The sequence below is a fragment of the Vulpes lagopus genome, chromosome 1 (assembly GCF_018345385.1).
Source record: "Vulpes lagopus strain Blue_001 chromosome 1, ASM1834538v1, whole genome shotgun sequence".
NCBI lineage: Eukaryota > Metazoa > Chordata > Mammalia > Carnivora > Canidae > Vulpes > Vulpes lagopus.
The window spans coordinates 15,042,914-15,064,759 of NC_054824.1; the positions used below are offsets into that span (position 1 = coordinate 15,042,914).

The 21,846-nt window shown below is 36.8% G+C and overlaps 1 pseudogene; it reads right to left on the reverse strand.

Moving 5' to 3' along the window:
* Positions 1 to 21,210: 21,210 nt before the first annotated feature.
* Positions 21,211 to 21,565, reverse strand: LOC121486370 (annotated as a pseudogene).
* Positions 21,566 to 21,846: the final 281 nt, after the last annotated feature.

Genomic DNA, 21,846 nt, shown 5'->3' on the forward strand with positions numbered 1-21,846 from the left:
TGCCTATGTCTCTGCCTCTCTCTCTCTCTCTCTCTCTCTCTTTCTCTCTCTCTCTCTATCATGAATAAGTAAATGAAATCTAAAAAAAAAAAAAAAGAAAGAAAGAATCAGGGGGATCCCTGGGTGGCGCAGCAGTTTGGCGCCTGCCTTTGGCCCAGGGCGCGATCCTGGAGCCCCGGGATCGAGTCCCACGTCGGGCTCCCGGCATGGAGCTTGCCTGTGTCTCTGTCACCCCCCACCCCCGCCGTCTATCATGAATAAATAAAATCTTTAAAAAAAATTAGAATCGGGGTTAGAAAGAAGGGAAATGAAGGGGGAATCCAGAATTTTCCAGCTGTTTTCATCTAAACTCTAAGCCAGTCTATTTCCCAGTCACATCTAGCATGTTTTGAAATTGTCCATGTTTGCGTCAGAGCCTCTACTCCTGTGGTTCCCATGCTTTGTTGAGTTTGTGTGTGTCCCTGGAGAACTTTCAAATACCATAGTTTTAATCCGCATCCTCGAAAGGATGAATCTTTCCCCAGAGTGTTCACTGGAGGCTCAGCTGACCTGCAGCAAAAGGAGAGAATTGTTTGAATGTGAAAGTCGGCTGCCCGACCTCACCTGGACCCCTGGGTCCCTACATCCTCTGGGGGTAAAGAAGTCCTTGGCAACACAGGTTCTTTCTTTTGCACCTGCATGACTCAAAGGCCTCCTATCTCTCACTCGGAGGGACCTGCAGCTGCTCCACTTACTCAGCTGTCTCTGACTAACAGACATCATCATAAACATATCTGCTTGATTACAGCAAAAAATAATTTTATAGGGGCAACCAGGTGGCTCAGAGGTTGAGCGTCTGCCTTTGGCTTAGGTCGTGATCCCAGGATCCTGGGATCAAGTCCCACGTCAAGCTGCCTGCATGGAGTCTGCATCTCCCTCTGCCTGTGTCTCTGCCTCTTTCCGTGTCTCTCATGAATAAATAAATAAAATATTTTTTAAAATCTTTACAAATTGACCAACATTCTCTTCTCTGTAAAGGTACATGAGTACCCCTTGGCATGTTGAATAAGTCCATACTTCTTTTCAAGCCACTCTCCCTACGTTTGCCATCACACTTCTCTCACTTTGGCACTTCAGGAAAATTCTAGGCTGCACAGGGGTCCTTGATGCAGTAGTTCACCACCATACTTCCCTCACCTTCGACACTTCTCCCATCCCCAAGACTCTCCCGCTTCCTTTCATCAGCTTCACTTCCATTCCCGCCCCTGCTTCCATGCCAGAAAATCAGGCGGCTAGCCAATGCTAAGGTGTTCTTGATTGGAATAGTGGGTTTTCCTACCAGGTAACACTTGCATTTTTAACAGGTTAAAATGGTTAGAGTGCTTGAAATGGTTAAAGCTGTTTCTCAACCAGGGTGATTTTGCTCCCTGGGGGACATTTAACAATGTCTGGAGACTTGGTTGTTCACAACTGGGGGATAGCAAGATGCTACTGGCATATCAGTAGAAACCAAGAATGCGGGGATCCCTGGGTGGCGCAGCGGTTTAGCGCCTGCCTTTGGCCCAGGGCGCGATCCTGGAGACCCGGGATTGAGTCCCACGTCGGGCTCCCTGCACGAAGCCTGCTTCTCCCTCTGCCTGTGTCTCTGCCTCTCTCTCTCTCTCTCTCTCACTGTGTGCCTATCATAAATAAATAAAATAAAATAAAAAAATTAGAAACCAAGAATGCTGTCAAGCACTCTACAATATACAGCACAGTCCCCACAACAAAGGATCTAGCCCAGACTATCGACAGTTATAGGACTGAGGCACCAAGGTTTAAAGGAATAACTCACCCTGTGGATATATGACCATGTCAGGCAGGCAAAAAGGAAATATTGTAAGGCAGTTGAGGTTCATGGCATTCTTCAGTTAACATGTAAGTGGAACTACTGTAACTCCTTTCAATAATGGCACAGCCCAGAATCTGCCACTGTTGCTTTTCAGGATGAAAATGTAGCTTTTGAGTTACCTAAACACAACACTGGCTACCTGGATGCAGGGGTCATCCCAGACATTAACAATATCATAATACAGCTGTTTCTAAAAAAACAAAAACAAAGCAAAACATTTTTCCTCAGAAACGGACTGACACAAACCCTTTTGTAGCATCTCATGTCTGAACACAGAACCAACATCAGCCTCTTGGCTCCAGCCTATTCTCAGGCTATTCGTCTGAGTTGCTATTTTTCTGAGCATGTGATTCATTTCACACTAAACCCATCTGTTTTGCAAGGGGTATTATGATGTGCTTCCATTCTACAAACTGAAAAGGCATAATTACCAATATCCCAAATAAATTTGGTCTGAAGCTGGAAAATCATGTATTTTGCAAATACATTTACACCAAAACTGAGGACCATAAGTCATTTCTTGACCCTAAGCTGACGATGCACATTTATACTTCAAACCTGTGTTGAAAAATCTGACAGCATCATTTGATGTTTACATGAAAATGAACTTCAAAGACTACACTATATTCCTGTTCATTCTACGGGCACAGATTTCCAGCAGAACATGATTATGCCTCTGATTACCTATGTCTATTGTCATGGCAGTTTCATCTAAAGCTTTTTTAGAATTTAATAATTGCCTTTTGTTGACCAGGATAATAGTGCAGAGGGCCTATAGCACACGTGAAGCAACTGCACACAATACCCACAAGTAAGTGGCCAGGGTAATTGAAAAATAGACTAAATCCACTGGACTTTTGTAATGGAATAAACTATGAATAGGAGAACAAAACATCATCAATGGCTGGATGTGTATTGTTACTTTGAAGATTTTCCCAGCTACCACCATCATCAGATCACAGTGGAAACTAACACCCACTACTTTAAATAATTATTGGATTATTTTTTCTCATTATTTATCATTCAGACTGTTCTGAACACCACCCCACTTGATGTTATAATTAGTTCTCTGATAAACCTTTTGCAAAACAAATGGTTCCTCTTTTGTAGTAATAGAGATATGAAAGGGGGTACATAAGGCAGGGGAGACAATGTGGTCTCCATTTTATGTGCCAGGAAATGAAACTGAACGTTGACCATGGATTCTATAAATCGTATTTCTCAAATCTGCTTGGAAATTATGGAATTAAGAAGGTACACATGCACGGAACATTATCACCAAACATGTTTACTAACATTTCAGATTTGGATTCCTACTAAGGATTCAACTAATAAATATCACAAATGCTAACTGAGATGAGCACATTCAAGTAAATAAACTTACCTCCTTTTGGCCATAATGAGTAGATTTATTTTTAATTGAACTATTTCTGAAAGAGAGATGAGGAAAAACATGAAGTCACCAGGTATCAGTGTTACTGGATAAAATATTAACACGGGGAGGACCTTTAGAAATAATACATTTTACCAGCTCATTATACCAATGAGAAACCTAAGCCCCAGAAATACTAATCAATTTTCTTAGGCTCACATAGATAGTGAGGAGCAGAATTTTGCTTCCAAATACTTAGGAGGGATAAGTTGAACTGTTAGCGAATTGTTGCTAAAGAACTACGAACACCTCAGTGAGAAAGATCAGAAAGACATACAAGACAAACTCAAACTTATCAGTTATTTGGTCCCCAAGTTAACTGTTTTTATTACTCCAAGTTCTTTTCAGATCTTGAAACTCCATTCATCCTGGTTGCCCCCGTTTTGATCATATCATTTCAAAAAATCCTATTCAAAAAATCTCAGTGGCTCTGCATCACTTATGGATGATAGATTGAGTTCTTGCTTAACTTTGCTTTCAAAGCACCTTCCATCTGGTCCTGACTTATTATCAATATTATCATCAGCTACTCCACCCAGTGAAATCCTCTGTGGGACCCAGGATACATCATTACATATTTTGGTCTGAGCATTTGCTATTCCAATATCGTCTACACCAAATTATTGCCTTTCAGCCCTCTGTCTCTCTACCTGTCTCAAGAACAGGTGCCCTTATACCTGCCCCTATTCCTTCTCCCACCTACAGAAGACACCATTAGTTCTCCACTGCCCTTCCCCCACTGAAACTGCACTCATCCCAAAATGTGTCTCAACAAAAACTTCCAGGCTGCCATGCTGGTTGAAGCCAATTTATCCATCCTTGCTGGATCCTCCCTAGTTTTCCACATCCAGCCCAAGTCTCCTGCCTTCTACTGAGTTTCTCTGAATACCCAAGCCTTTGAAACTTTCTCCATCCTGTAAGTTTCTAGCATGTACAGCTCTTGTTTAACACTTATTTACTGCCTGTCTTCTTGGGTTGTAAGCTCCCTGAAACCAAGGATCACTTAGTTTCATTTCTCAGTAACTACATGGCAACATGCACATAATAACTACTCATTAAAAGCTATACCATCAGCTACATGTGATGCACAATATATGTACATTTTTGTGCTTTGGATACCAAAATAATTGTCTGGGCTGGTTAACATTCAGGTAGAATATTGATTAGGATAAAACAGTTAATGTTTATTTGCTATTAAAAAGGAAGATTATCTTCTATTAATTACATATGTATGATAGCCATGTGTATCATTTTCTTTGCTCTTATTGACTATGTCATTGGCATGGTTTTCAGGCACAAAAGTTGAGTAGAGAAAAAGTAACTTTCTTTATACCACTATAACTAACAGTTCTCAAGCTTGTTATTTCTACCTCATTAGAGAAAAATATATACCCACCAATTCAATCTCTTCAACTTGGTCTCTTAAGTTCTTACCACTCCCACTCAGCCCTTAGCTCCTGATCCTTCTTTTCTCCTTGTTGGCATCTGGGTTGTGGAGTGGTTTCTTTGACATCACCATGTGTGGCTTGGGAGAGGGATGTCTGGTTCTGCGCCAGCTGATGTTTTATCTGGCCTTCACTCAGTGTCCTAATTTGATTCAGGGTACAGTATCTTTTTAGCTGTATCTTTACTGATGTCTTCAAACCTGACATAAACCTCACCCATCAGTCCACATAGGCTTCATCCAACTTCTTCTAACCCCACAGCCGCCCAGGACGGGGCATTGACTAACACGGCACCCTTTGGTGTTAAGGGGGGAATGCCAACAGACTCAGCTGCTTTCCACCCCATTGGTATCTGAGGGACTGGAATTTGAGTCCTCCAGACATCTGCCTATACATATTCCCAACCATTGCTAGTTTTTTCTCTTTTATTTTCCATCCCTTTGTCTTTTTGTTCCTCTTACCGAAAGACATACTCTACTTCATCATCCCTAGTGAAATTTTTATTTTTACATGGTATTTTCAACTGGCAGGAACTCTCTGTTACTCCCTGAATCTTCCTCTCCTATTTAACTGCCTCTATTCTTGTTTCAGTGGTGAAGTATTATCTCTCTGAGATATTAATTATAGCATGTTTTTAAATTCTCTTCTCTGCACTATCCTTTTTTCTCAGTTTTTTCTTTTTCATGTTTTGGTCCCTTCATGCACGTTATTTTTTTAAAGATTTTATTTACTTATTTATGAGAGACACCGAGAGAGAAAGAGGCAAAGACATAGGCAGAGGGAGATGCAGGCTCCATGCAGGAAGTCTGATGTTGGGACTTGATCCCAGGACTCCAGGATCATGCCCCCCATCAAAGGCAGACACCCAACCACTGAGCCACCCAGGGGTCCCCCTTCATACACATTAGAGGCTTTCTTCAAGTGACTCTTATTCTTGAATGTCCATATTTAAGAGAGAAGAATTTAAAAACTAAGTTAAAAACCAATGTGTGGAGACAGGCTTCACCAAAATATGAGGGTCATTCCATTAGAGTTCCCTAGTTATCATCTTCTAATATATTGTGGTTATTCTCTCTCTCTTTTTGCCCTAGTTCCTCTATGCCCTTTTATTCTTTAATGTTATGGAGGTAGGGAAGAAAGAGGTGGTCAGGAAGGAAGATAAATTCAGGTGTTCAATATAGCAAGTTTCCCCTTGCTGGTGTCAAAATAAAAAAAAATGGACACCAGACTTGAAGATCCCCAAGCAGACAGAACCAGTAAACCCATGTAAGCAAAATTTAATTTTGCTTATTTCATAAACTGTGAGATAGTAGAAAATATATAATAGAAAAATATATGTTGGTCTCTGTCCCCAGTCCCTGGCACAAAGCTCCTAGAACCCTTGTAATTTCCTACTGATAAGAGGACTAGGAGCATCTCTTGTTCTAATATTTGTCTTTGACCCTTTTTTTAATACAGGGCTCCCAAAATCTTTGTAAATTCCTAAGTGATAAAAGCATTAGTAGTATCTTTTGTTTTGATGAGATGATTCTGGGTGGGTTCCTTGATGGAACCTTGTTGGGGGTTCATCACTGGAAAAACCAAGCCATTATCAGAAGCTTGGAATTTTCAGCCCTACCCCCTGTTTTCCTAAGAAAAGAGAGAAAGGCTGAAAATAGAGTTAATGATCAATCTTGCCTGCATGATGAAGCTCCCATAAAATCCCAATAGTGTGGGCGTTCAGAGAGCCTACAAGTGGACAAACAAGTCCACTCCTATGAGGGTGACATACCCAGTTCCTCAGACACAGAAGCTTATGTGCTCAGGGTTCTCCTAGACCTTGCCCTATGTATGTTTTTCTGGCTATTCATTTGTATCCTTTATCATCCTTCAATAAACTGGTACTGTAACTAAGTGTTCCCCAGGGTTCTGTGAGCTGTCTAGCAAATTAATCAAACCGAAGAAGGAGATCATTGGAACCTGTGATCTATTACTCGCTGGGCTTGGGACTGGCATCTATAGTGTGTTGAGTGGGGAGGAGGCAATCTTATAGGACTGAGTTCTTATCTATGGAATCTGAAATTATCTTCAGGTAGATAGTGTTAGAATTGAGTTAACTTATAGGACCTCCATTTGGTATCATGGAGGATTGCTTGGTACGGGAAAAACTACACATTTGGTGACCAGAAGTGTCAGAAGTGAAGTGTTCCATGTGTAAATAAGGGAGACACACATGAAAGAAGCATACAGTAGAAAGAGTATTTCATACAGTAGAATATTTACCATTTACATTGATGTGGATGGAACTGGAAGGTATTATGCTGAGCAAAATAAGCCAATCAGAGAAAGACAATTATTATATGGTTTCACTCATATGTGAAACATAAGAAACAGCTCAGAGGATCATAGGGTAAGGGAAGAAAAACTGAATGGGAAGTCATCAGAGAGGGAGAAAAACCATGAGAGACTCTTAACTATAGGAAACAAGTTGAGGGTTGATGAAGGAGAGCTTGGAGGAGGCACGGATTGGGTAATTGGATGATAGTCATTGAGGAGGGCACATGATGTGATGAGTACTGGGTGTTACATGCAACTAATGAATTATTGAACATTATATTGGAAACTAAGCGTGTTAGCTAAGTGAATTTAAATAATTTAAATAATAATTTAAATAATAAAAAAGAAGCATAAAGTAGAAAACAGCTAGGTTTTTCCCTACATAGGAAGAGGGGAAAATATGTATTTTTTCCTTTATATGAATATAAGTGAAACTTACTTATTCTAAATGCCTCTAAGAATCATAAACAAAGCTTGAACCATCTTCCTAAAATAGTATAAGATAATTACTTTTATCCAATCGCTGTCTTCTGGAAACCCCCACTGTAATAGTAATAACCAGTTGTTGTAAAGGTTAAACAACTTCCTCATTGTCTCTTTGTTGGTTTTTTAAGATAGATTTATTTATTTGTTTGTTTGTTTGTTTAAGAGAGAGAGAGAGAGAGAGCAAGGGCAGGGAGCAGAGAGAGAGGGAGAAGATCTCCCTCTATGCTGAGCATGGAGCCCAACTTGAGGCTCAGTTCCATGACCCTGAAATCACCACTTGAGACCAAATCAAGAGTTGGATGCTTAACTGACTGTGCCACCCAAGTGCCCCCCTCATTTTCTCTTTGTAAGCCATTCTGTTTATCATGCCTCTGAGCTCCATACCAGATTCAGGTTTGAAGTCTCCTTGTCTGTGAACAGTTTGTTTCTCCCTCAATAAAATATTCATATCAATAAAATGATACGTTCTTTTGACATTGGCAGCATCCTGGGTAGTCAGGTAACAGTCCTCATGACTGAAGGGGGTTCCTTTCATCTTGTATCCTGTAAACTATAAAGTCGGAGCTCTTGTCCTTCAGTACCTAATATTTAGTCACAACCCCCTCCCTCCAAAAAAAAAGAATCAAAACAGAGACAATAAAAAAAACTTACCTACTCATTCTCTACAGAAATTCATCTCTTTTAAATCCAATAGAATTTGCTCAATTTGAAAATTAAGTTTTCAGAAATCTAAAGACTTTCTCTCTCTCAAGGATCTGACTCTTGCAAAACAATGATACTTTGGTTTTCCATCTTTTACCTCTGCTACAGGTTTTTAAAACCTTTTTGGAACTCAAAGGTAGAAAATACTACTTTGTTCCGCACTGAGTATACCCTCTATCTGAGACAATAAATGCTACTTTATTTTTAAAAAAGATTTGTATTTATTTATTCATGAGAGACAGAGACAGAGAGAGAGAGAGAGAGAGAGAGAGAGAGAGAGGCAGAGAAACATGCAGAGGGAGAAGCAGGCTCCATGCAGGGAGCCTGACACGGGACTCGATCCGGGGTCTCCAGGATCATGCCCTGGGCCGAAGGTGGCGCTAAACCGCTGAGCCACCTGGGCTGCCCTAAATGCTACTTTATTGATGGATGGAAATCCACAAGGCCATAAGAAAACATGCAGAAAAAGAAAACCAAAGTTAAAATCACCAAACTGTATTCTACTAAAAATAAGTGCAATTGAGTTGTATTGAATGTGAAGTTAGCTCCTGTTGAAGTCAGAAATATATGCAGTCAAGTCAGAATTCTAAGCCAAAGAAACAACCAAAAGAAACTAGAGTGGACAAGATAGGGTTCCAGGGCTAAGCCGGATAGAACTAAGTTGAGAACACACTTCTGAACCAAAGAACATAGGAAGATTTACATATCTGACGACCTAAAGGTGCTTCCTTCTTCCTGGGATCTAGACAGACAAGTTAACCCAGGAGGCCCAGCAACCCACCTGAAACAGGCAAATCTGCCAAAAAAATATTCGTTTGGCTCTGTCAAGTTCATACCAGTAGGCTTGGGCCTTCTCTGTGTTTTTCCCTCATGAAGAAGCACTTTAGCTGGGATTTTCAGGATCATACAATGAAATGCAAAAACATGAAGACTGGCAAACACATTTTTATACCAAATGAACAACAATGGGCATAACTGAGATCATCTTTCAACTAGGATGACAGTTAGCTCCATGTTGGGGAAGGTCCAACCTACAGTAAGTTTAATTCACTATAACAAATGTATGATGAACAACTGTGCAGGACACTTAAAATATGAAGGTGATGATAACTTCCTCTTTGTCCTCAAAAACAGATATTCTGTGAAGAAATCTCCATTTCAAGGAAGAATTTCATAAAGAATAACTTTTATGGTTCAAACTAAGTGTCTGTATCTTATAACACTTCCCCTGGGATGCCTGAGTAGGTCAGCAGTTGAGCATCTGTCTTCGGCTCAGGGCATGATTCTGGAGTCCTGGGATCAAGTCCCATATCAGACTCCCCATAGGAAGCCGGCTTCTCCCTCTGCCCATGTCTCTGCCTCTCATTCTGTGTCTCTCATAAATAAATAAATAAATCTTTAAAAATAAACAATTAAGTAAAAGCTCCTTCTAGGTTGTATAGGCCCCTGGCCAAATATTTTGTACAACCCCCTATATATATAATCAATTTTATTTTTAAAAGTATAACTAAATTCATGGGCCCATGGGAGACATGGTAATTTACAAATGAAGATTTAGAATAGGGCTGAGAAAATGTCCTTATGTATTTGCTTATGTCCATTTAGTACATAAAGAGTTTTCATAATGTCTAGTCAACATGTTTTCTTATTCCGGTCCAGGAACCATCTCTCTGTTCTTTATTAAATGCTCCATTACTGACTAATTTATGTCTCTAACTGAGAAAAAGCTAGTAGTGCTGTTATTACTCACAATAACATGACTCTTCATAACATATTTGCATGGAAACCATATAGAGCTTGTCCTTGAAGTTTCCTAATACCACTAACCAATGCTGGTTACCCTTACACATGACAGTGCTTCATTTACCTGCCACCTGTGGCTACTGACTTCTAATGACTCAAAATTTGTTACTATGCCTTATTGACAATAACCACAAATGCAAGTCTTACTCAGGACATACAAGAAAATGCACTTTTGGACATGATAAATTTACTCTTCAGAATTTTATAGGATAAATATAAAACAGCATATCTTCCAATCCCATCTTCTCTTAACCTTTTGGGCCATGATCACTGCATTCTTAGAGTATTATATCTTTCAAACTGTACTCCTGCCTTCCATACATGCCACCTGCAGGGAGGATAGGCAAAAGACACTTGGAAAAAGCATAAAGAATGGGTCCACTTGCTCAAAGAAATCTGTCCACCATTTACATGGTTTACAGTAAACTTGGAAGAGCAACATCATTAAATCAACCGTAGAGGCAAGAGAGGATGTTGATTGAAGGACCTGTTAACATAGCCATGTTACAGTCTTGAAAAGACATAGGCAAGGACACCCCAGGAAGACTGCCTGCCAGGCAGCATAAAGCCTACAAAGGAGATAGGGCCATAACCTGGGTGACAGGCTCAGGGAATAGATAGGGTACAAGTTGCACTGTCACCCCTCTGCCACCTGCAGATGATGTAGCCAGAAGGCAGCCTTGCAACCAGAACGCAGATGGGGGCTGACACATGGGCCTATACGTGCCTAAAGGTTGGCAGTGGGTTATCAGTAGTCCAGAATCAAACTCATCCTGTGTCCATGGCACTACCCTGCAAAGAAATACCAGACCAGCTAAACCAGCTTAAGGGGAAAAGAGAAATTAATTTCTTCCCTGCTGAGCTAGAAGCCTAAATAAATAAATACATAAATAGATAAATAAATAGATAGATAGATAAATAAATAAATAAATAAATAAATAAATAAATAAATAGGGCCCTGGGGTGACTTTCCTAAAGCTCCTCTGGATATCTAGTCAACCTCATACATGAATGGTATGGGAAAAGAAAGTAGAGAGTTAGAGAGTGTCCTGAAGTGAAAAATGGGACAGGGTCCACGCATCAGTCTGGGCAAAGATACCCTGCCCAGATGGCACTAGGGGAAGACTTAAAAAAATTCCAGAAAGGCAGACTTCCTGAGATCCACAGTCCAGGGCAGTAATCCCACTTGTCCAGGTCTAAATGTGGCATTGGCATCATACTAGGACTTGTCACTTACAGAAAAACTTGAGACTGTCAGATGAATATGAAAGCTTTATCAAAGAACCATGATTTATTCTCATGATATCCCATCTAGGGAGTGGGGATAATATCATCCACTAATATCTGAGATTTTTAAAGTGTTTTCTATGAAAATTCTTCTCTTTTTTTCTTAATTTTGGGATCTAATTAAGACTAAAAAATTTTGAAAAAATAATTTACTGATGTTACCTTGAAATCAAATAGATGGAATGATCTTAGCTATTTCAGACAGGATACAGTTTGGGAGAGTTTTATTCACTTCACTGAATCTTTTTCCTTATCTGTAAAATGGGAATAATATTCTTCTTTCACGGATAAATGAAAATTAAATAAATGTCTGTGAATGCATCTTACACAGTCCCTACTATGCAAAGATTAATAACTGTCTAGTTCTATTTTCTATTCTTTCATAGAAGAGGAATTTTAATGAGTAAAACAATATAAAGCCAAAATTAGTATTCATGTCACATTCAATTTTATCCCTAGCATGTGTCCCATTTGTTTTTCCATGTGTTGGTTCCTCACAATACTAATTAGGTCACATCAAATGTGCCATAATTGACCATGGCACTTGTGCAGGTTTACATTTTCACACACAAAAACTGAAAATAAATTAATAACCAGCAATTTTGACAATTATGGTCAATTAATTTGTCAACATAACATTTGACATATATACTTTCTGTTTAAAAATAAAAACTGTCTATTAAAATGCAGATTAGCAACCAACTATGAAGTTCTTGTACCATTTATATGAAAAAGGAACTAAAGACAAAGCATAAATGTCACTGTGTTATATTCTAAACTTTTATGCTTCATTCCCCACCCCACAAAAAATCCTGTCACTTCTCAATGAGAAATCAAGTATCTACTGTGTATTTTAATTGAAATTATTTGTAATACATTTTCCTTTTAATAGAAATGAAATACAAGAAAATACATAAGGGACAGGGACTTAGAGGAAAACACCAGAAATAAATGCCTTTGAGATAGATGTTTACTTTAATCATACAATTTAATAAAAATACTTAAAAACTAATAGAGAAAAATGCACAAAATACACAGAGATGGTTAACATAAACAAATATACAGCATGCTTAAAAACATATTATATTAGTCAATTTTGTCATCAAAGAATTATAGATGAAAACCAAAAAATATTATTTTTAAACTACTAAATTAACTTTATTTAAAAATTTTGAGGATATGGCATAACTGGCTATCTCATAATCAACTTGGAAATTTATTAACAATATTTAAAACTACTTCAAGTATATATGTAACTTTTGGTATAATATTTCCACTTCTAAGAATATATCTTACAAAATAATCCAAAATATGGAAAAGATTGCTAACATAAAATTAGATTCCAACTATATTTTAAATAAAATAAATTAGAAAGAACCTAAATATTAAATAGTAGGAGTATTTATGTATATTGTAGTACAACCATTCTGTTGCATTACTAGCATTAATAATGTTTTATAAAAAGTAGAAAGTAATCTAGAAAGTTGGTCATTCAGGAATATCTGATTGGAAAGGAAAAATACAGAAGTGTATATTTGCTTTTATATCCATTAAATTCATAAAATATATACAACAGAGTGGAGAAATGACATATGATGTAAAAAGATTCAGTTATAAAATTATTATGTACACTGATCTTAATTTTCATTTTATTTCATATATGTATTGTTATTTGAGCTTTTATTTTCTAACTTTTGTACAATGAATTGATATTATCTTGAATTCAAAAAATAGTAAATTATTTAAAAATATTAATTAAAAAATTAGAAAGAAATATCCCCAAAATACCAGTGGTAGTTTTAGGGTGATGGGATTCAATTTTTTAAATATACTCAATACTTAATGATGATGCTGAATCTCAACAATAAATATAGGACCCCCGGAAGACCAGCAATCTCCTGAGAGAAGCTGAGCATCTCTGCCGTTCTGACCTACCGAAGCCGCTGCAGACTCACTATATACTGCACCCAGTGGGATGGCCTGTCTCCCAGACCCAGAAGAAGAGAATCAAATGTCTCTTTCCATCACCATCCATAGGGCTAGATGGAGATAAGGCTGAGTGTGTCTTTGAGAGCTTTTAAAGAAGTTAATAAGTGTACTAGATATTCAAGACGGTTTTTGAAGTATAATGGCAATAAAATAAAAGAAAGAGATAATTAAGTAAAAATAATCCAAAGACAATTACCACATACACTAGCTCTTATATACTTGGTTTAAACATACCATCTTCTAAATTACATGATTTAGTGATGCTAAAAATAAGATCATTTAATGACTCTCAATGATAACTAATATTTGGTAATAAAACATGAAATAAAAATGACAAACACATGATCGTATGATCTTTTCAACGATATCCACCAATACTTCAGCAAAGTCACAACCAAATTTTGCCATGAGTTACTATCAGGTCCCAGGAACAGATCCAACACTTTTATCACAGGTATGTTGAAAAGCCTGAGCTTTACACCATATAGCTAACACCATGCAACTGAGGCAGAACTGTCATTAGTGCTACCATGTAGTTGTTACATAGAATATTAGGTGCAAGCTTGTGGAAATTCTACTTGTATGGTTAGTTCTTCAATTGCATACTTTCATATTTCACTTCATATTCCAAAATCCCTGAGTGTTAATGCATGATACTCATTTTGCAAGTAAAGAAAGTGAGGCCTAGATAGAGTAAATTAGCCAGAATTCATTCTAAGAGTATGGAGCTAAAATTTGAATTCAACCAAGGACACCTAGAACTCTCACTCTCACCCATAATGATATAATACCTTGAATTTTTTTTTTTTTACCAGAAATTAGCCTTTAATGTGGATCTAGACAGGGATAAAACTGAAATCTAACATTAACACTCACTGAAAGATATACTAATAAAGATCAGAATCTTTATTTCCTAAGACTTATTTTTTTTTATTTCTTTTTTTTTTATTTCCTAAGACTTATGAATAGAGTTACTCTAGCCATATTAAGCTATGTATAATTTCACAAAAATGTACTATTTTCCAAAAATATACTTTCCCAAAAATGTGTCTGCTTATAATGTTTCCTCCACAATAAGCTTCACATATGTGTAACTTAAGTTTCCAAAGTGGAAGGCATACAAAATATTTGAAGAACTAATGGCAGAAAGTTTTCCAAGTTTAATGAAAACAATAATCCCACAGATCCAAGAATGTCAAAAACTCCAAACATAAAAAAAAAAGGAAAACTCCACCAAGGCACAACATAATCATATTGCTCAAAACCAGCAATAAAGAGAAAATCAGAGATAAAAGACACATTACACAGAGAGAAATGAGGATAAGAATGACAGTGGGTTTTTCATAAAAAATAATAAAGGCAAGAAGATATTGGAACAGCTTCTTTAATGAACTGAAAGAGAAAAACTGTTAATCTGGAATTCTATACCCAGTAAAAATATCTTTCAAAAATAAGTGGAAAAAAAAAAGACTTTTTGAACATTCTAAAGCTGAAAGAATTCATGACCAATAAAGCCACATTATAAGCAATATTAAGTTCTTTAGGAAGAAGGAAAATGGTATCAGAAGGAAATAGGGGTTTATACAAAGTAATGAAGAGCAGCAGAAATACAACCTGCATGGATAAATGCATAAGATTTTTTTCTTATTATTCAAATCTCCTTAAAAGATAATTGACTGTTTAAACAAAATAACAATGTAGTATAGGGCATATAAAATTTGTAGAAGTAAAATGTATGACAACAATAGCACAATGGGAAGGAAGAACTGGAAGTATACTATAGTAAGGTTCTTATACTATTTGTAAAGTGGCATAATATCACTTGAGAGTCGACTGTGATAAGTAAAAAAAAAATGTATACTATAAATTCTAAAGCAACCACTAAAATAAGAAAACAAAAAATAATAGTTAATAAACCAACAAAAAAGATAAAATTGAATCGCAAAAATATTTATTTAACCCAAAAGAAGGCAGCAGGAAAGATAAAAAAGAAACAACACATGAGGCAAATAGAAAACAAACACCAAAAGGCAGATTTAAACCTAACCTTACTGGTGCCTGGATGGCTCAGCCAGTTAAGCATCTGACTTCAGTTCAGGTTATGATCTCGGGGTCCTGGGATCCAGCTGCACATTGGGCTCCCTGCTCAGCATGGAGTTTTCTTTCTCCCCCTATCTCTCTGTGATCTCATTCTCTCTCAAGTAAATAAATAAAATCTTAAAAAAAAAAACTAACCATACCAATAATCAAATTACATGTAAATAGTCTAAACTCCAATTAAAAGCAGAGATTGTCAAATTACATAAAAAAATAAAACTCAGTTATATGCTGCCTACAAAACACAAACTTCAAATACAAAGACATTAATAGGTTAAAAGTAAAAGCATGGTAAAATGATATATCGTGATAACTCTAATTAAAATAAAGCCAGAAAAAAATAAAGCCAGTATAGCTATTTTAATATTAGACAAAGTAAATTTTAGGACAAAAAAATTGTCAAAGATAAAAAGGGTCATTTCATTACGATAAAGTGGTCAATTGATTAAAAAGATGTAAAAATTCTTGATGTTTATGCATCTAACCAGTTTCAATGTACAAGAAGCAAAAACTATAAAACTGTAAGAAGAGTCAACTAATATTCAACAAAGCAGGAAAGACTATCCACTGGAAAAAGGACAGTCTCTTCAATAAATGCTGGGAAGATTGGACAGGCATGTGCAGAAGAATGAAAGTAGACCATTCTCTTACACCATACACAAAGATAAACTCAAAATGGATGAAAGATCTAAATGTGAGACAAGAATCCATCAAAATCCTAGAGAAGAACACAGGCAACACCCTTTTTGAACTTGACCACAGCAACTTCTTGCAAGATACATCCATGAAGGCAAGAGAAACAAAAGCAAAAATGAATTATTGGGACTTCATCAAGATAAAAAGCTTATACACAGCAAAAGAAACAGTCAACAAAACTAAAAGACAACCTACAGAATGGGAGAAGATATTTGCAAATGACGTATCAAATAAAGGGCTAGTATCCAAGATCTATAAAGAACTATTAAACTCAACAGCAAAGAAACACACAATCCAATCATGAAATGGGCAAAAGACATGAACAGAAATCTCACAGAGGAAGACATAGACATGGCCAACAAGCACATGAGAAAATGCTCCGCATCACTTGCCATCAGGGAAATACAAATCAAAACCACAATGAGATACCACCTCATGCCAGTGAGAATGGTGAAAATTAGAAGACAGGAAACAACAAATGTTGGAGAGGATGTGGAGAAAGGGGAACCCTCTTGCACTGTTGGTGGGAATGTTAACTGGTGCAGCCAGTCTGGAAAACATGTGGAGGTTCCTCAAAGAGTTAATAATAGAGCTACCCTACAACCCAGCAATTGCACTGCTGGGGATTTACCCCAAAGATACAGATGCAGTGAAATCTGCACCCCGATGTTTATAGTAGCAATGTCCACAATAGCCAAACTGTGGAAGGAGCCTCGGTATCCATCGAAAGATGATGGATAAAGAAGATGTGGTCTAAGTATACAATGGGGGACTATTACTCAGCCATTAGAAATGACAAATACCTACCATTTGCTTCAACGTGGATGGAACTGGAGGGTATTATGCTGAGTGAAATAAGTCAATTGGAGAAGGACAAACATTATATGGTTTCATTCATTTGGGGGATATAAAAAATAGTGAAAGGGAATAAAGGGGAAAGGAGAGAAAATGAATGGGAAATATCAGTAAGGGTGACAGTACATGAGAGACTCCTAACTCAGGGAAACCAACAAGGGGTAGTGGAAGGGAGGTGGGTGAGGGGTTGGGGTGACTGGGTGACGGGCACTGAGGGGGGCACTTGATGGGTTGAGCACTGGGTGATGATATGCTATATGTTGGCAAATCAAACTCCAATAAAAAATATATATACAAAAAAACTGTAAGAAGAAATAGACAAGCCCACAATTACTGTCAGAGATTTCAAAACTCTTCTCAGTAACTGATAGAATAAGTAGATGAAAAAAATCAGTAAGGACATAGATTTGAAAAACACTATCAAACAATTTGACCTAATTGACAACCATAAAATACTCCCACCCAACAACAACAGAATATATATTCAAGCGCACTAAGAAATTTACCACGATAAACCATATTCAAGGCAACAATACAGTTATTATAAAATAAAAAAGGATTTGAATAAAATAAAATATATTCTCTAACAACAATGGAATTAAATGATGAATCAGTAACAAGAAAATGTCTAAAAAATTCCCCAACACTGGGGCTCCTGGGTGGCTCAGTCAGTTAAGTGAACAACTATTGGTATCAGCTCAGGTCATAATCTCAGGGTTGTAAAACCAAGCCCCTCATTGGGCTCTGCACTCAGGGCAATATGCTTGAGATTCTTTCCCCTCCTGCCTCCTCTCTTACTCTGCTCCTCCTCCTACTTGCATGCTCTCTCTCTCTCTCTCTCTCTCTAATAAATAAATAAATAAATAAATAAATAAACAAACAAATAAATATCTTTTAAAAATTCCCCGACATTTAGAAACTAAATGATACACTTCTAAATAACCCAATGGGTCCAGTAAATCCAAAGGGAAATTAGAAAGTATTTTTAAAATATGGGTCACCTGGCTGGTTCAGTCTGTGGAGCATGTGATTCTTGATCTCAGGATTCTAAGTTCAAGCTCCACATTGGGTGTAGAGATTACTCAAAAATAAAAATAAATTTAAAAAGAAAGTATTTTAAACTAAATATAAGTGAAAACAACATATCTTAATTTGTGGATGCTGCAAGCACAGTACTTTGAGGATATTTTTAAAGGAATAATCACCTATATTAGAAAGAAGAAAAGTCTCATATTTTACTTTAAGAAACTATAAGAAAAAGAACAAATTAAACCCAAATTAAGTGGAAAGAAATAATAAAAATCAAGGCATAAATCAATGAAACATAAAACTAAATTATAACAGTGAAAATCAATGAAGCCAAAAGCTACTTTTTAAGATTTTTTTAACTGACAAACCTCTGGCGAGACTAATAACAAAAAGAGAATAGACAGGGATAAGAGAGGTGAAATCACTACTAATCTTATGGATATTAAAAGGATAATAAGGGACTAGATGTCTTGTACAGATATATTCAGAACATTCCATCCTAAAACAGTAGAACATTCTTTTCAAATGCACATGAAACATTCTCTAGAATAGGTCACATATTAGGCCACAAAATAAGTATCAACAAATTCAAAAAGACTGAAGTTATACCATGCATCTTTTCTGAACACAATGCTATGAAACCACAAGAAAAAATATAGAAAGAGAAAAAATATATGGAGCTTAAAAAACATGTCACTAAACAATGAATAGGTCAACCAAGAAATCAAAGAAGAAATAAAAAATTACATGGAAACAACTGAAAATGAAAACACAACAGTGTTCTGAGATGCAGCAAAAGCAATTTTAAGAGGGAAGTTTATAAAAAAAAAAAAAAAAAAAGAGGGAAGTTTATGGCAATACATGCCTTCCTGAAGAAGCCAGAAAAATCTGAAATGAACAACCTAACCTTACATCTAAAGGAGGTGGAAAATGAACAGTAAACAAAGCAGAAAGAATAGTAAGGATTAGAGCAGAAATAAATGATAGAACCTAAAGAAACAATAGATCAATGAAACCTGGAGCTGGTTCTTTGAAAAAATCCACAAAATTGATAAACCTATAGCCAGACTCATCAAGAAAAAAATAGAAAGGACTCAAATAAGCAAAATCACAAATGAGAGAGGAGAAATAACAACCAAAACCACAGAAATACAAATAATTGTAAGAGAATATTATGAAAAATTATATACCAACAAATCAGACAACCTAAAAGAAATGGATAAATTCCTAAAAACATATAACATACCAAAAATGAAGCAAGAAAAAATAGAAAATTTGAGGAGACCAATTTCCAGCAATGAAACTGAATAAATAATTTTAAAACTCTCAACAACAACAACAAAGTCCAAGACCAGATGGCTTCACAGGCAAATCATACAAAACATTTAAAGAAGAGTTAAAACCTGTTCTTCTCAAGCTTTTCTAAAAAATAAAAGAGGAAGGAAAGCTTCCAAATTAATTCTACAAGGCCAGGATTACTTTGATACCAAAACCAGATAAAGACACCACAAAAAAAGAGAGATCTACAGGCCAATATCGCTGATGAACATACATCAAAAATCCTCAAAATATTATCAAACAGAACCAACAATACATTAGAAAAAATCATTCACTACCCTCAAGTGGGATTTATTCGTGAGATGCAAGGGTGGTTCCATATTTGCAAATTAATTGATGTGATACATCACATCAGGAAGAGAAAGGATAAAAACCATATGATCATCTCAATAGATGCAGAAAAAGCATTGACAAAGCACTATACCCATTCATGAGAAAAACCCTCAACAACAAGGTTTAGAGGGAACATATATTCAACATTGTAAAAGCCATACATGAAAAACCCACAGCTAACATCACACTCAATGAGGAAAAACTGAGAGCTTTTCCCTTAAGGTGAGGAACAAGACAAGGATGTCCACTTTTTTTTTTTCTTTTAATGTGGATCATGAATCATTTATTAACGAGAAAGTCAATGTTGGCAAATTAGATTGGCACTCTCATACATTGATCTTATTGTTTTACAATCTTTCTGGAAAGCCACTGGCAGTATGCATCATGATCATTAAATGTTAGTTTTTAGCTCTCAATTCTATTTATCCATATAGACTCAATATATGTTCAAAAAGCATATACATATTTAAAAAACTAAAAGGAAAAATATATAAAAGACAATTATTTCATCTCTGGGTAATGGGATTGAATTATTTTTCTTCTATGTGTTTTGAAAATGTTCTATTAAATATATACATAGCAGTCATGATTTCTAGATTAGAGAAATTGAAATCCAAGTCACACTGATTATTGGGTATGATTTTTGACAAGTTTCTTAAATATTTCCTCACATGTAAAATAGCCCCAGGTGATAGGATTACTATTTTTGGTAATACCTGTAAAATGTTTGACTGAAGAAGGTAATTTGAAAAAACAAACATCTTCAGCTGGTGGACTGTAAATTTAACTAATTACACCTCAGAAAGGTATTTAAAATTTTTTTTAATTTTTAAAGATTTTTTTATTTGTAGTAGGGGGAGGGGCAGAAGGAGAGAGAGAATCTTAAGCAGACCCCTTTCCCCAGCACGGAGCCCTAGGCAGGGCTGGATCTCACCACCCTGAGATCACAACCTCGGGAGAAACCAAGAGTCAGATGGGCTTAACCGACTGGGCCACCCAGATACCCCAAAAAAGGTTTTTAAAATACAATTTCGTGTAGCAGTTCTGATGAATACCTTTTACTTCATTCAAAGGTCTACTTTTAGTAGCAATCCCAGAAGAAAATGCTATTTTTAGGAGTAAGTTTAACTGAAAAAGCTCATTTTTTTCACTTATATTTAGGCAATTATTGTTTTGACAAAAGGTAAGCCCTCATCAAATGCCTCATACTTAAGCACAGATTCCAAACCACAGTTTACAGATTTTTTTGAAGCTTTCATCCAAAATACATTTTATATCCTCTGTGATCTAGAAACGTCTTGTATTTCCACTACCTATTAGGGCAATGGAAAAGGAAACAATATGACGGATGGACCACATAGAGTTTGGAGCCCCATATACTTTATATGTAGACCCCTACACTCACATTTGCTGTTCAATAAAACTGGTCCAAAAGCTCATTTTCTTCCAGAGGTTCCAGTTTTTCAGTTCCAGAATCAGATCAAGAGGTGGCAGCCCAGTGATCCATTCAATTGCAAAGTGGTCGCTGTGGGTTAGGACCACTTCTTGGTGACATTGAGATGGTCAAGCTGGTCTACCACATATCTGTTGGAGGGGTAACTTGGACATGCTGGCCACCTTGATGGCCTCGAAAACTGCTGCCAGGCTCCCAGCATGGCCCTACTCCAGCTCCCTGGTGAGGTAGAGCAGGCTCAGCCAGTAATGATTCTTCACCTCTACCTCCGGACAATGGATCATGTTCTGCTTCACATGGAAAGACATAGTCTGGGGCCACTGGTGCTCCTGGATCCACTGCCTTCCAGGAATGCTACTGTGGCAGAGGAGGGCAGTCAGGAATATGGTACTGGCCAGGTCCCTCAAGAGACCCCAGACCTTTTGCATGCCCATGGACACCAAGGATATCCGCTTTTATTCAACATAGTACTGGAAGGTCTAGCCACAGCAATCAGACAATAAAAAGAAATAAAAGGCATCCAAATTGGTAAGAAGTCAAAACTTTCATTATTTGCAGATGATACTATATACAGAAAACCCTAAAGACCCCACCAAAAAAACTACTAAAACTGATAAATGAATTCAATAAGTTTGCAAGATACAAAATCAATGTATAGAAATCTGGTGCATTTCTATATTTTAATAATGAAACAGCAGAAAGAGAAATTAAGAAA